Source organism: Dermacentor variabilis, unplaced genomic scaffold (assembly GCF_050947875.1).
Source record: "Dermacentor variabilis isolate Ectoservices unplaced genomic scaffold, ASM5094787v1 scaffold_15, whole genome shotgun sequence".
Classification (NCBI taxonomy): domain Eukaryota; kingdom Metazoa; phylum Arthropoda; class Arachnida; order Ixodida; family Ixodidae; genus Dermacentor; species Dermacentor variabilis.
The window spans coordinates 630841-644578 of NW_027460313.1; the positions used below are offsets into that span (position 1 = coordinate 630841).

General features: G+C 44.2%; 1 protein-coding gene across 4 annotated transcripts in view; it reads right to left on the reverse strand.

The window, feature by feature from the left end:
• Positions 1-13738, reverse strand: part of LOC142568011 (DNA (cytosine-5)-methyltransferase 3C-like) — a 394257-nt gene that overhangs the window by 195929 nt on the left and 184590 nt on the right. The gene's annotated exons all lie outside the window — the stretch shown is intronic.

A 13738-nucleotide genomic window follows, 5' to 3' on the forward strand; every position in this document is an offset into this window, starting at 1 on the left:
GTACTGTGTTACCGGGGCTTAGCGGAGAGACGAGAACTAGGAGTCGGATTCCTGATTAATAAGGAAATAGCTGGTAACATACAGGAATTCTATAGCATTAACGAGAGGGTGGCAGGTCTTGTTGTGCAACTTAATAAGAGGTACAAATTGAAGGTGGTACAAGTCTATGCCCCTACATGCAGTCATGATGACCAGGAAGTCGAAAGCTTTTATGAAGACGTCGAATCGGCGATGGGTAAAGTCAAAACAAAATACACTATACTGATGGGCGACTTCAATGCCACGGTAGGCAAGAAGCAGGCTGGAGACAAGTCAGTGGGGGAATATGGCATAGGCTCTAGGAATAGCAGAGGAGAATTATTAGTACAGTTTGCAGAACAGAATAATATGCGGATAATGAACACCTTTTTCCGCAAGCGGGTTAGTCGAAAGTGGACGTGGAGGAGCCCGAATGGTGAGACTAGAAATGAAATCGACTTCATACTCTGCGCGAACCCTGGCATCATACAAGATGTAGACGTACTAGGCAAGGTACGCTGCAGTGACCATAGGATGGTAAGAACTCGAATTAGCCTAGACTTGAGGAGGGAACGGAAGAAACTGGTACACAAGAAGCCAATCAATGAGTTAGCGGTAAGAGGGAAACTAGAGGAATTCCGGATCAAGCTACAGAACAGGTATTCGGCTTTAACTCAGGAAGAGGACCTTAGTGTTGAAGCAATGAACGACTATCTCATGGGAACCATTAAGGAGTGCGCAATAGAAGTCGGTGGTAACTCCGTTAGACAGGAAACCAGTAAGCTATCGCAGGAGACGAAAGATCTGATCAAGAAACGCCAATGTATGAAAGCCTCTAACCCTACAGCTAGAATAGAACTGGCAGAACTTTCTAAGTTAATCAACAAGCATAAGACAGCGGACATCAGGAACTATAATATGGATAGAATTGAACAGGCTCTCAGGAACGGAGGAAGCCTAAAAACAGTGAAGAAGAAACTAGGAATAGGCAAGAATCAGATGTGTGCGTTAAGAGACAAAGCCGGCAATATCGTTACTAATATGGATGAGATAGTTCAAGTGGCTGAGGAGTTCTATAGAGATTTATACAGTACCAGTGGCACCCACGACGATAGTGGAAGAGAGAATAGCCTAGAGGAATTCGAAATCCCACAGGTAACGCCAGAAGAAGTAAAGAAAGCCTTAGGAGCTATGCAAAGGGGGAAGGCAGCTGGGGAGGATCAGGTAACAGCAGATTTGTTGAAGGATGGTGGTCAGATTGTTCTAGAGAAACTGGCCACCCTGTATACGCAATGCCTCATAACCTCGAGCATACCGGAATCTTGGAAGAACGCTAACATAATCCTAATCCATAAGAAAGGGGACGCCAAAGACTTGAAAAATTATAGACCGATCAGCTTACTGTCCGTTGCCTACAAAGTATTTACTAAGGTAATCGCAAATAGAATCAGGAACACCTTAGACTTCTGTCAACCAAAGGACCAGGCAGGATTCCGTAAAGGCTACTCAACAATAGACCATATTCACACTATCAATCAAGTGATAGAGAAATGTGCAGATTATAACCAACCGTTATATATAGCTTTCATTGACTACGAGAAAGCGTTTGATTCAGTCGAAACCTCAGCAGTCATGGAGGCATTACGGAATCAGGGTGTAGATGAGCCATATGTAAAGATACTGGAAGATATCTATAGCGGCTCCACAGCCACCGTAGTCCTCCACAAAGAAAGCAACCAAATCCCTATAAAGAAAGGCGTCAGACAAGGAGATACGATATCTCCAATGCTATTCACAGCATGTTTACAGGAGGTATTCAGAGGCCTGGAGTGGGAAGAATTGGCGATATAAGTTGATGGAGAATACCTTAGCAACTTGCGATTCGCTGATGATATTGCGTTGCTTAGTAACTCAGGAGACCAATTGCAATGCATGCTCACTGACCTGGAGAGGCAAAGCAGAAGGGTGGGTCTGAAAATTAATCTGCAGAAAACTAAAGTAATGTTTAACAGGCTCGGAAGAGAACAGCAGTTTACGATAGGTAGCGAAGCACTGGAAGGGGTAATGGACTACATCTACTTAGGGCAGGTAGTGACCACGGATCCGGATCATGAGACTGAAATAACCAGAAGAATAAGAATGGGCTGGGGTGCGTTTGGCAGGCATTCTCAAATCATGAACAGCAGGTTGCCACTATCCCTCAAAAGGAAAGTGTATAACAGCTGTGTGTTACCAGTACTCACATATGGGGCAGAAACCTGGAGACTTACGAAAAGGGTTCTGCTGAAATTGAGGACGACGCAACGAGCTATGGAAAGAAGAATGATGGGTGTGACGTTAAGGGATAAGAAAAGAGCAGATTGGGTGAGGCAACAAACGCGGGTAAACGACATCTTAGTTGAAATCAAGAAAAAGAAATGGGCATGGGCCGGACATGTAATGAGGAGGGAAGATAACCGATGGTCACTAAGGGTTACGGACTGGATTCCAAGGGAAGGGATGCGTAGCAGGGGGCGGCAGAAAGTTAGGTGGGCGGATGACATTAAGACGTTTGCAGGGACAACATGGCCACAATTAGTACATGACCGGGGTAGTTGGAGAAGTATGGGAGAGGCCTTTGCCCTGCAGTGGGCGTAACTAGGCTGATGATGATGATGATGACTGTGTCCCGTGGCAATAGCCCCTTTCCATGCTTGTTATGCTTCACTGCAATACTTTTGCGTATACTTCACCAAGCAACACTTCTGTACAAAGGCGAAGCTGACTTTCGGGAACCGGCATTGTGCAACACACTGTGCTTTCCAAGCTTCCAAGCCAATCACGAGGACCACAAAGGTGGAGTCAGTGTTGTTCTTGACAGCAGTAAATTGTTTCAAAGAAAAACACGGCACCTAACAGCAAGAAGCTTAATAGCGAACGTCGAAGCAGCTAGGTCTAGGGTTGCCACAGTGGTGGCTACGGCTGCCACCGGATATGCGTGTCAGAGCGCCGGTTCGAGGCGGCGAGGTAATCAAAACAGCAGCGGTGGTGGCTTTGATCAATTCCGTTTCAGACCTGCGATCGCAGCAAAAAGTCCAGAAAATCGGACGGCAAAGGGCTCTTGCATCCGAAATTTCAGACGTTCTCATACACCGACTCTGTGGGGTACGTGGCGGTGCCACGAAGCCATTGAAATTATCGGGCATCCGGAACGTCAGTCGATGACTATACACTGGCAACTCCTCCAGCCGATGATAGGGCGTCAAAGACGATTCATTATGATTCCTGTCTATTACTCGAGCCAGCATTACCGTGACTTTCGACCCTTTCAATAAAATTACCGCTAATTTTCCCTGATAGAGGCACAAATTCCCTGAGTTTTCCGAGTTTTTCCAGACTACTCAAAATCCCTGAGAACTCCAGGTTTTCCCGGTTGGTAGACACCCTGGTTTACCATTTTACTATCTTAGTTTGCTACCAATTGATCATGACGTTGTAAACCCTAGCTAAAACTGCATAATCAGAAGCCTACGTACTTAAACGTCTAACTGCTTATATTTTGTGATGTTCCGGTGAAGAAAAGGACTGAAGACGCAAGAACAGGAAAGGGAAGAGTAGGAAGTGGTCAAGATTGAATGACTGTCTACTGAATCGTTTTGAACTTTCCTCTCTTTAATTTATGCATCAAAATTATAGATTTATAAATTTATTACCTGAACACACATGTAAATCTGCCCGACTCTTGGTCAATCCCTGTGAGTGGGTACGTGCCACACATCAAGGTCATCATCATCATTGCCATCATCATCCCTGTAAATAAATTAGTGTATTTTAACTTGTACTTTATATTTGGCGCAGCCGGCTATGTGACTTGAAGTAACGTTGGTAAGAACAGATGGGCAGGCAACCATGAAGACCTACCAGCTTGAGGGTGAAGTCGCAGTGCTTCTTCAGGAATCAGCGACTTCATCGGAACTGCTTTGCATCATCACTGAGAAGAGTCAACTAAGCAAAGTTGCCCTCGTCAAGAAAGGTGCGGTACGCATGGATGCTTCTATGTCTGAATTTGAGATTATGTTTCCGGCACATTCAGGGATAGATTTCAAGAATGAGACTGATCACACACATAACGCCTTTTTGCAAGCGCTGTTGCAGCAGCAGACCACGCGGTATGAGCAACAGCGACTGATTCACAAAGCAGTTTGCGACTCAGTAAAGGCCCAGAAGCCACATCCAGAGACTAAGCCTGATGGTTTTGATAGCACATTTAATGCAGCCAACTTGTGGCTCAGATTTTATGAATACGCATGCACGCACAAAACCACTAGACGTCACTGGACGACAAAGTGTGTAACATGCGCCGTTTTTTTACCTGGGAATTCCTGAAAATGGTGGGACATGCGAATCGCAAGCCAACGCGGTGACTAATGGCATATATGGAAAGATAGGTTTCCTTCCGCTTTTGAGCGAAATCCGGCTGACAGATGGGACAAGGCAATAACTTTCAGACAGAGAAGGGACAGTCATGGATTATTTTTTCGAGAAGAGACGATTACTCTACCTTGCTGACCCTAGTCTACAGGACTCTGCAATCCTTCCGCTGATAATTCAAGGCATGACTAATGAATTGCAAAAAGAGGTTTGTGTACACCGTTTAACCTCCACGGATGACTTGCTTGCCTTAAGTACGTATCCAGCAATTGCCTGATTGATGGTCTTATCAAAAGAGATAGTACTCTACCCCTGAGCATTGACACACATGGCAAAACGGTAGAATATTTTAATACCGAGTCCGACCATTGTGAAAAGATGGAAAATGTATATCTTTTGAAATCAAATAGATTATTTATTAAAATGACCGAAATGGAAAAAGTGTGGACTCCCTGGTTGATACTGGAGCATCCTTAAGCCTGGTAAATCAGGAACTTGTCCAACCAAGGAAGAATAGTTACTTTTCAAAGCTATGATGGAAAAACTAGAAGGTTGCAACACTGCATGGACAGAAGTAGAAGTTGGATTTCATGGACATCACCTGAAAGTAGGTGCCCTTGTCATGCAGGGTGTTGACTTCATGTTTATTTTATCTAGACCTGATATGAAGCGATTGAGGATGAATATTTCTTGGAGAGATGAAGTGACCATTGATGGATCAGTTAAGCCTAATTTGTGTAAAATTGAAAATTCACATAGAAGAATTAGAAAAGCTGATGAGATACTGACAAATTTTCCAGAACTTATTTGTATTGAGACATATGCACCAGCAGCAGATGTACTCGAGGTTCCTTTTAAGCTTCGTGACGCCACAGTAGTGCGTAAAAAGCTGTACAGTCTTTCCCACGAGAAAAAGATCTGGCTAAAGGCCAAATGCCAGCAAATACTAAATGCCGGTATTATAAAGCCTTCAACATCCACCTTCACATCAACAATCACCATAGTATCGAAAGACGATGGCTCATTTCACCTTTGCACAGATTGCCGGCAGATAAATGGGCAGACTAATTTGTTTCCTTTTCCTATGCTCCGAATAGACAATATCACCAACGGAACTGCAGGATCAAATTTTTTCTCTCTGATCAACCTCTGTAAAGGATACTGGCAGGTGCCACTACAAGAACATTACAAGCACTATACTGCTTTTGTAGCACCTTTCGATGTGTACAAGTACAACTGCTTACGATTCGGTTGGCAAAATTCTGGAGCTTGGTTTCAGAAAATGATCAATGGCATTCTTGATGAGTTCCTGGAGAATTTTTGTAACGTATACATTGACAACATCATCATATACTCACGTACAAGAGAAGAACATGAAAAAACACCTTTCAAACGTGTTAGAAGGCCTCAGCAAATCAAAGTTAAAAATTAACAAGGACAAGAGTGAATTTTTTCAGACGAATGTTATCTTTCTAAAGAGTGTTTTTGACAGTAAAACTAAAACAACAAAAGAATAGTCTGTACAAAGGATGAAGAAGCTCGTTAAGCCGTATGGCCTACACTCACTCTGTGTTTTCCTTGGATTTGCCGGTCATTTCCGTGCATTCATTGAGGATTAGACTGCAAAGACATGATGCCTCACTAAGCTGACGCACAAGGATGTGCCATTTATGTGGACTGAAGAGTGCGAGGAAGCGTACCAATACCTTGTTGAAGCTATCTCGTCGGATCCTGTGCTTGTGCTACCTGACTTCAACAAGCCTTTCGAACTGTGCACGGACGCTTCACAGTATGATACAGGGGCCATTCTATGACAACGAGACACAAAGGAGCAACAAGGACGGCAACTCAAGGTGATTGGCTATTATTCTTCTACGTTCTCAAAAGCTCAAGAACATTATACGACCACAGAAAATGAGGCTCTGGCTCTTGTCATGACACTCCGGTTTTTCAGAAGCTACATAGAGGGTCGCCATTTCCGGCTTTTCACTGACAACCGAGTGTTAACCTACCTCTTGGGATTAACCCAGCCTAAGAGCAAGGTGGCGCGTTGGATCAGTGAAAATGCAACAGTTCACTTTCGATGTAAGCCATCGACCTGGTGATAAGCTCCCTGATGCAGATGCTCTTTCCAGGCTTCACATCACAGAAGTGAGCATGTCTGATCATGGACATGCTTACAGCTTGTGGGAAGGCACTGAAGACTTGACTTGCGATAATGGCATATTCTGCATGCGAGTAAGTTTGGTGAAAAAGGTTTTGAAGCTGTACCGTGACAGCCCAGAGTCAGGAGGACATGATGGATTCTGGAAAACTTATTGTAAGGTAAAAAGTTGATTCACATGGGAATATATGAAGGAAGATGCCATGAAGTACGTGCAAACCTGACACCAGTGCCAGATTAACAAGGCCAAGTAGCGTCCAAGAAGGAAGCAAACGGTCATCGCTAATTATTCCCATGTAACATTTGAAATAATTCATCTAGATTTTTCTGAAATAAAAAGAGTGAGGCGAGGGAGTCAGTAAGACTTTAGCATTCCTTGTTGCAATAGATGAATGCACACACATGGCAGCTGAATATGTTCAAGAACACCAAGGTGGTGGTGTCCGAACACGGGCCAGCTTTCCGTAGTAAGGAGCTCCAAGAATGGGCCTGTGATAGAGGAATTGCCCTGAGGTTTGCCGCACCCTACCATCCTCAAGGAAACAGCTTAGCTGAAAGGCTCATTCGTGACTTGAAAGCATTCACTGCAATTTACCATGATTTCCATGGAGGATGGAAGTGTGCCTTTGAAGCGGCAGTCAGGCACCATAACCATTCTCATACCATGGTATTAGGATGCATGTCTAACTTAGCTGCATCAGGCGAAGCAACTTGGCTACATCCAGACTATGACCTCGGAGTCGTTGGAAAAGTAGATTTACAGGAAAGGCCCAAGACGGAACAGGAGCTTACATGCAACAGATCAACCAAGAAGAGACACTACGATCTGCAACATAGCTCCACGATGCCTGTAATAGAGCCTGGAGATACAGTTTTAGTCCGAAGAAGTATAGATGGACCAAAGTCAAGATTTTTCTGGTCCCTACGCAGTGATAAAGACCATCAAGCAACAAGGAATTGTGAAATCGCTACACTATTTGGGGCTGGAAGGAAAAACTGAAATAGCAACGGTGGGAAATGTCATACCCTACATCCCAGGAGGGATGAAAACCGAAGCCTGGGAGGATGTAATGTTCCGGCGAAGAAGGACTGAAGAGACAAGAACAGGAAGGGGAAGAAGAGAAGCAAGTGGTCAAGATGGATCCCTGTATATAAATGAGTGTATTTTAACTCGTACTTTATATATTTGTTTTTTTTTTCTAATTTGCTGTAACCCACTCTCCTCTTCAATGACTTTGGCCGTGAGGGTATAAATAAACAAACAAATAAATAAGTAAATAAACATTTATGGCCGGTTCGCCCATATTTTCACAATTGGTTATGGGTCTTAGTGTTAATCAACTCACACCAAAGGTGGCGGGTGGCGGGTTCAACTCTCGACCTCAACGATGTAAATTAGAATCCAATTTGGAAATATCACCAGTTCGCCCATATCTCCAAGTGGGTTAGACTCCCACTCAATTTCTGTGTCCAGTAAGCACCTTACTTTTAAGTAATTTCGTGTGATCTCTAAACACGTGGCACCACTGGCCAGGAGTTTGAAGGCCACAGTATTTTGGAATGTTATTTTTATTCACCAAATAGTCATAGCCAGCCAAGCCATCATCCTTATAAGCAGTGTGGTCATCGTGACGTACGTTCTCTTCCCATCGAATGCTTTGTTACGTATTTTTGCAGGTAAGTAGGCGAATCCGGCTCAATTTCTGTGTGCAGTAAGTGCTTTACTTCTAAGTAATTTCTTGCTCTCTCTAAACATGTGGCACCGCTAGCCCGGTGTTTGAGGATCACAGTATTTCGGCATGTTTTGATTCACCAAATAGTTGTAGTCTACCAAGTCGTCGTCCTTATATGCAGTGTGGACATCATGACGCACGTTCTTTCCCGCCGAATGCTTTGTCGCACATTTTAGAGGTATGTACATGACTTCGGCTCAATTTCTGTGTGCACTAAGCGCTTTGCTTCTAAGTAATTTCTTGCGATTTCTAAACATGTGGTGCTGCTGGCGAGGTGTGACGGCAAGGCTGGGTGACGGCGAACGGGACGGTCGTCGTGGGCTCCACTGAGTGATGGCTAGGTAGTCGGCGATATCGCGACGCCGTTCACCTTGCTGCGGGCGCGGTGCGTTGACGGCAAACCCTCACAAACCCAAAGTCATAGTAAGGGCATCGGCGGTAGAGGTGGCCCGCTTCTTTGCAGTGATAGCACAGTGGGCAGTGGTCGGGGGCACGCCATACATCTGTCTTCCTTGGGTAGTGGCGCATGGCAGCAGACGGGCGAGTTGGTGGTGGCGGTGGCGGACGACGGAATTGCGGCGTTAAAGGGCCCTGGCACGGGCGCAGAGGGGATGCTTGATGACGGGCGACGGGGGCGTAGATCATCGCTTCTGGCACAGGAGGCGGGGATTCGGGCTGCACTTCGAAAACGCCCAGTGACTGTCAAAGTTTGCCCTTGACTATGTCAGTGACCGATGACACCTGAGGTTGCGACGAAGGAAACAGCTTGCGCAGTCCTTTGCGCACAATGGCCCTGATGGTCTTTTGGAGATCACAGAAGCCCAGTGCCTAAGTTGCACACTGTGGCATGAGCACTTGGCGGTTATATTGCCCAGTGTGCATTTCTAGAGTTTTCTCAATTGCCGTTGCCTCTCTGAAGAGCTCAGCCACGGTGTTCGGCGGGTTGTGGATCAGGCCGGCGAAAAGTTCTTGCATTATGCCTTGCATCAAGAAGCGGATTTTTTTTCTCCTCAGTAATTTTTGGGTTGGCGTGCCGGAAAAGACGGGTCATCTCTTCCATGAAAATAGCGATGGTCTCATTTGGTAGTTGCCCTCGAGTTTCCAGCAGAACTTCGGCCTTTTCTTTTCTGGCAACACTCCTGAAGGTCCTTAGGAAGTTACTGCGGAACAGGTCCCACGTTGTAAGGGCCGACTCTCGGTTCTCGAACCAAGTCCTCGTGGCATCTTCCAAGGAGAAATACACATGACGTAGCTTATCTTCAGAGGTCCAGTTGTTGAAGATTGAGATCCTTTCGAAGGTTTTGAGCCAGGTTTCCTAATAATCCCGCGAAGCTCCACGGAAGGTAGGGGGCTCCCTGGGTTGTTGGAATACGTTGAGGGACACTGGGGCTGCCATTATGGTTGTTGAGCTGGCCACGCTCTTTTTAGTTGAGCTGGCGACAGCCCTTTCGTTGTGCACAACGCTTGTCAAGGTCCTGAGGAAGCCACTACGGAACAGGTCCCACGTTGTCAAGGTCGACTCCCGGTTCTCAAACCACGTTCTGGCGGCATATTCTAAGGCGAAGTATACATGCCACAGCTTGTGGTCAGAGTCCCAGTTGTTGAAAGTTGCGATTCGTTCATACGTCTCCAGCCAGTTATTCGGGTCTTCGAATGATGACCCACGGAAGGTCGGTGGCTCCCTGGGCTGTTGCAAAACGATGGGAGACGCTGGGGCTGCCATTGGGGTTGACTTGGCGATGATCTTCTTGGTCGTCTGAGGCAGAAGTCCGTGCTCTGGGTGCAGTCCTTGCAATCTGCGGCTAGCTCGCTGGTCTTGGGCGACGTTAGTGTTGCCTTCTGGTTTCGGGTTTGGATCGCGGCTTTGCAGGGGCGTTCAGCACATGAATGCGCTAGCACCTCCACCAGATGTCACATAGTAGTAATGGTGAAGCAGCAGCAAAACTTGAAATGACGAAACTCGCGTTTTGTTAGGTCAACTTGTGCTCTCAAAAACAGGCTACACTCAAAAGAACGGCGACAGCGGCGAACACAGACGGCAATCGTAGAATATCTAAGCAGCGAGTCAAGTGAGTCAGCTTTTATACATCAGTCATCGAAGGTTCCAGAGTAATCGATGGTGCCCCTGTGTCTTCCAGAGAGTTCTACACCATTCGTGTCGTGCATACATGAAATCAGATGACACAAGGTTCAGTGATAACAGACAGCGGATAGAACGATTGATAACTTTCAAGAAACTTCTGGCACATGTAAGAGCGTCCTGCGCTGTGCGATAACATTTGTTAGGCGGTGAAACGTGGTCACCCGATAAAGATAAACAAGTACACGTGTCAATATGAATACATGTCTTGTCAAAACAATAGTCGCAATACTTGGAAAAAATGAATATTATGCTAAACGAGCATCGTCCTCACATACAAATATGGATATTTCTAAAGATCGCATTAGTATTCCGAATGAAGTACTACCCGATTGCTTTAATAATTATTTTATCAGTGCTTCTAGTATATGTGTAGATAGAAATGCCGTCCACTATATTCAGGTCAGATGCCTCGAAAGTATTTTGTCATGTCCTACTACCGAATCCGAGTTGATCTACTTATTTTCATAATACTACATCGTGTGGCATTGATGGTATACAGATTACACCCGTAAAACACGCCTTAGACATTCACACCTGTTTTAACGTTTACAGCACCTGTCTGGTATAAAGGATATTTCCTACCAAACTACAGATCGCCAAAGTACTTCTACCATTTAAAGAGGGTAATAAAACAGATATCTAACTCCAAACCTACATTCAGCATTTTGAAAAGGACTTGAGGAAATATATTTTCAGCGTATTTCAGATTACTTAGAAAAACACAGCCTGTTAACCGACTATCAGTATGCTTTCCAAAGAGGAATGTCAACCCAGCTTGCCTTAGTAGAATAAAAGGAATTGATATTGAGAAACTTTGAATTGAAGCTGCTCCACGCTCGGTATTCTAATCAACTTCATTAAAGCATTCGACTCTATTAATCAATAAATTTTATTAAAGAAGCTAGAGTACTACATTATTCGTGATGTTACATAGGTATAGTCAAATCACATTTAAAGCAGTGGAATCAACTTGTTGAACTAATGGCATCTGCTCCAATATCAATCAAGTAAAAGAGTCCCCCATGGGAGCAGACTGGGCACCCTTTTTTTTCAATATCTATGTAAATGATCTTGTTCTCGTGGATAGTGAACCAAAATATATAATCTACGCAGATGATACTACTGTGCTTTTTTCGTCGAACAACAGTACAAGCCTAATTTCAACTGCATATTCCGTCCTTGCTAAAGTACATAGATGGTCACAAGACAGCAGCTGAAAAATTAACACTGAAAAAACCGGATATTTTACTTTAAGCTAAAAATAAATGTGCGAACTTAGAGACCTACATTTTAATAGGCTCTTCAAGAATTTAGCTTGTCCGGTCTGTGAAAACGCTAGGTTTGTTTTGTGATAGCAATATGTCATGGACTGATCGCATAGATCTTGTTGCAGGAAAACTTGCATAAGTGGCTGGAATACTGTTCAGTTTAAAACCGCTGCCACACTAAGTCACACTTCTCTTATAGAATGCTTTCTCTCTGACTAACATACACTACTTCTGTCTGGCGTGGAGTACGACGTCCAATGCCAACATAAATTGATTATTCCTGCTTCAAAAAAAGTAACTGGCACTATCTGCAATGCTCCAGCAGATCCTCATACCACACCTCTCTTTAAACAGTTGAAATTACTCACGGTGCACTCTCTACAAGAGTTCAAGCTGTGGTTAGCCTATCGCAAAGACGAGAAACAAAATCAGTCATACATTACGTCCTTCACAGAGTTTTTAGACACAGAACAGAATACAGCACATGGTCATTTGAATACTGGCATGTGCCACATCTTTGCACTATCTATGCTTTTCAAATGTTATGTCATTGCTTACCACGCCCGTTAAACACATTCATGTACAATAGCATCAATGTCACTTCTTGTCCTGTCTAGTGTCTGTATGAGTTCCTCAGCAATATTTCAACATGACTGAATTTGCTGCATTTTTTTCCCTGCTTTTGTTGCTCATGTGTAAACTGCAGATTGCTTGGCTTTTCTGCTCTGTTAGTGTTTTCCGATATTGCATTTCTTTTTATTGGCACAAGTTTAGGAGGAAGCTTTAGCTCGGGCCAAACTCCAATGCGGCCTATTCAAATACATGTAAAACGCAAAAACGTTTTTCTGAGATAACCCCGGGACAAATTTTAATGAAACTTGTTGCATTTGAGAGAGAAAGCTAAATTCTAGTGACCGCTGGAAGCGGTCTTTTACTTTAGCGCCTCACTTTTCTTAAAAGGATTTTCGAAAATTCGAAAGCTGGAAAAAGATGGAAGCACAAAGTTTACAAGTTCACAGCTCTGCATCAAGAACAGATATCGCGGTCCTGTCAACGGCACCCATTAGATCATTGAAAAGCGGACAAATTCGATACGTCATTTTATATCTTACGTGAATTTGTTACGTTGATTACAAAGGTTCTGCAAAAGCTGTGTTTCCATATTACTAAATTTTTTTAGATTCATGTGTAACATATCAATTTTGTCCGCTTTAGATGTACTATTAGATGCAATTCACGTAATTGTTATATCATTTTTCATTGCTGAGTTACAGAGTTGTAAACTTGATACTTTTCTTTTCTGAAAATTTGCAATTTTTGCCCATTTTTAATAAAAAATTGACAATTTAAATAAAAAATTCAAAACCAACAGTCACTAGATTTTAAGTTTTTCTTTTAAATGCAACAAACCCCGTCAGATTTGGTGCAATGGTTGCCAAGAAAAACGAATTCTCCTTTTACATGTATTTAGATAGGAGCACCCGAGCTAAAGCACCACTTAAGCCGATATTGTATGTATGCATTGTCCGCCCTAAAACAGTGCCTTTGACTGCTGCTGCTGCCCTCAGACTGGGTTTTCAGCACTGTTAAGTTGCTGTGCGCAACTATTTTTTTTTTAAATACACCATAAATTGTATATTTATGGAATAAAGGCAATTAAAAAAGCCCTGCCTATCCACGTCGAACCATTATCAACCGTAATGCACCATGCCATGGCGGCGGCTGCGTATGGCGCGGCCGCACAAGGGAAGAAAGCGAGGAGGCACCGTGCCATCTTCCCCCATCGCATGCAAGGCTCCAGGAGGAAGGAAGGGAGGGGGGGGTTCTACTTTGGCGGCGGTTGCTTATGACGTGGCTGCGCGGCTCCTATCTTGAAAGGGATCTGCGATAGGAACAGAGTGCGGCGAGTCCTGATAGCCTCATGAGCGCTGTGTTCTCACCGCTTAGATCGAGGTTGTACGGCTGACAATCCAGCTCGTCCAGCTAATCCCCGACCAAGAAA